The following is a 3,347-nucleotide window of genomic DNA, read 5'->3' as shown; positions in this document are numbered from 1 at the left end:
TTTGTGTAAAGCAAGGAGGTGTTGTTGGTTTACAGTTAGAGCTATTGGGTTATTGTTTTACTAGAGGTGAAGAGGAGAGTTCTTGCTGCTGGGGAGGTGCTGCTGGATTGGAGCCATCATTGGTTGTAACCTTCTCAGAACCCTGTTACTTCTATCAATAAAGTTTTGCATGTTCTCCTATATACTTGTATTGCATTGATGTATTGTATTTACATGTATATTTGATTCACTCTAATCCATGCTTCAGTTATGAGTACTTGTATCTTGTAGTTTCCTCTCTTGTTTTGTGCAGGATCTGTGTGTAGCTGGACCGGCAAAGAGAGCAAGGAGCTGGGAACAAGAGACAAAGAGAGAGGACAAGGATCGACTAAGCGAAAGACACCAGGTTGGTTAATCTTTCTTCCTTCTCTCTGTACTTTCATAAAGGAAAACATCAAAGCTTTACTTTCAGTTGTTGCTAAAGACTGTCACCTTTAGAGTAGGGATAGGGTCATCCGCGTCGGATACTTTTCCCCACAACAAACTGGCGACTTCGCTAGGGAGCCTAGTATCTTGTTGGTGTTTGTAGTATTTTGCTATTCATTTCTTGAAGAAAAGAGTACCAAATCGAAAAGCTTTTGACTATATCAAAAGCGAAGTAGAGGGACTGCTAATCTTGCTCATTTGCTGAGCAAATTCAAGATTTGAAGAGCTTATCTACAAAAGACTCTTTACTCTTTGTGATAGATCTTCATCCTCTTGATCATCCCTTAGCCTGTACTTGACCTATAGCTTTTTATTTCAGCAAAAACAGTGCATTTTTGAGCTTTTTATGACCCGGAAAACTTTGTAGACGCAACTCTCGTGTGTCAGTGCAGGCTGTCCACAGGCAGTCTGCATTACAGCGCAGATGCTCCCTTCGGGAACTGTGCTGAGAGTCAAACTGACAGACCAGAGCCTGCGCTGGTCCAGTTAGCCAGTGTATTGCAGAGGTTTCCCTTTGTGTCTGAGCCCTGTTTTCACTGAATTTTTGTTGATTGCTTGCTGGTCATTGTACTTGCTGTAAACCATTCTCCTTGACATTATTCCGCCTCAGTTGTGTGATGAAACTGTGAATGTTCTTTCAGTATTTCTTGTTTCAGTTACAGTTTCCCATTGTGAAAAGCGAACCAGTATAGCTGTGACCTCTTAGATCCTGAACTGTAAAAGTGTCTTTGTGATCTTAAGAGCTAGTTTTATTACTGTTCATGGCTGTTTGAGTTTGTTTGTTTTTCATTTTATGGTTTGAATTCATATATTTTTAGTGTCGAAACAAGTACCTGTAAGGCGTCTTTTGATTTTAGACAAAACTTGTTTGTTTACGCTTCAAATTGAATTCGAAAATTATACGACAGTTTCCTTTTTGTCTTACATCAACATTAAGGAAAAAGAAAAGAAATACATGCATCTTGCATTTGCATTTTTGATAAGTTTGCGTGATTGATCTAGGAGAAAGTGCATTAGTTTGTGCTTTGTGCTCTGTGTGGAAAGATAATGTTTTTCTCTCCCCTCAGTAGTTAGGATTTTCAAAGCTAAAAAGATTGTAAAAGCTTGCTTATCATTTTAGCTGCATTTAGGAATTTGTACCAATACATCTCGTGGTGATCCTGAAAGACAAACTGTTAAGCAAGATCAACATTAAAATAAACCCAATTTACATAACAACGCTTTGTAACATAACGCAAACATCTAGAGGTCTAGGTAGAGACGTGTTCCGGCGTCGTTAAACATAGTGACTGTCGATCTCTACGAAGGTGGGTGATTCCTCCTGAGAGTCGGCGGCACTAATACGGACTTGCGCTCCCGCGTACCGTCGCGTATATTGGGAGACCCCTATAGGCATTTATCCTTTATCCTTAGGAAGCCGTGTCGGTCGCCCTACTGATCGCGATGTAGTGAACACAGCATTCACGAAGATCGACCACCCGTACCGTAAAACGTATTCTGTGGTTTCGCGAAAGGTTTGGCACACCCTCTGCCTAGATCTCCAGAGCAGTTTCTTTTGGCCTTTTTCAAACTCTATAACTGAAAAAGTCCAACCGAGCATTTGTCACTTCGGGCTCGTTAATACATCGAAGGCGACTAGAGTCATCTTTAGCTTTTTCTCGACTCTTAAAACATGAAAAAGCAAAGTTGTGTCTAAAGCGTCGTTATAAAATTTATTTTAAGCGGAATAATCATCACTCTTCCCTCGTTGATCTTCGAAGTTAGTCCACCACAAGTGGAATTTTCTGTAGAATCGCTAAAAAATCTTTTGGATAGACTAGATATGTCTGAACAACCGTCGACATCTAGGACTGTGTCGTCCGACACAGCAGCAGCAGAGCCTTCTGCTGCTACTCCAACGATGTTTGCTGGTATACCATCTGTCCCGGCAAATTGTCAACAACAAGCTGGAGTCCCATCAGGGACGATGACATGGTTAGTTCCTATTTCTTCGTCCGGATTATCATCTGGTATTTCTTATGTTGAAACTCGCCAAATTGATCCATTTGGAGGACAATCTGGGCAATCGATCCCCTTGAGTTCCGGATTGATACCATATGGGGGGCAGTATGCCTTTTCATTACCTCCTCCGGGAGGATGCCCATCCGTGAGTTCACAACAAAGTTCAGGTCAAACTGGAATTACATCCAGCAGTTGGGTACCAATACTACCTCAACAACCAGGAGTTGTATATTCTATGCAACCAGTCCACCCTGTGTCGAATATTACCACCACACCTGCTATGGCGAATGTGTCGCAAATACAAGCGTTACCTGTTGTAATACAACAACCTCTTGGCTCAGCGACTCAATCACAATCTCAGGGTAGTGCCTCCTTATCTGGAGCGACTCAGGCTCAAACAAGTACTATGACTCCTCATCCTGGTCAATCATCCAATATTGGTCAACAGCAAATGGTCCAACAACCAGAGCTGTTTCAAACTCAACAACCGCCTTTCCAGCAATCATATCAAGGACCTGAGCAACAAGTCTTTGTAAGTAATGGGCAACCATACTATAATGGTTACGCCCATCAACCTTGTCAAAGTTGTCAGCATAATGCTGGTCTGCAAAGACCCATTGCTCAGGCGATACCATCTTATCCTGGATATGCTTCGCCTAACCTGAACCAACAGTTGCCTTTTGTAGCAACTCTAGAACTACCAGATCTAAACCGGCTGACGAATGATCCAATTGCTTATGCCCCTTGGTGGCCAGCGATTCCACATAAATTTCCGTCAGATATTCCTAAATTTAATGGAAATCCGGGTGAAGACCCGTTGAATCATGTGATGACATTCCATCTATGGTGTTCATCGAACACCTTGAATGATGATTCGATAA

Source organism: Pinus tabuliformis, chromosome 7, assembly GCF_031772625.1.
Source record: "Pinus tabuliformis cultivar Carrire ecotype Pingquan chromosome 7, CPIR1, whole genome shotgun sequence".
NCBI classification, from domain to species: Eukaryota; Viridiplantae; Streptophyta; class Pinopsida; order Pinales; family Pinaceae; genus Pinus; species Pinus tabuliformis.
This window is presented reverse-complemented; position numbering follows the sequence as displayed.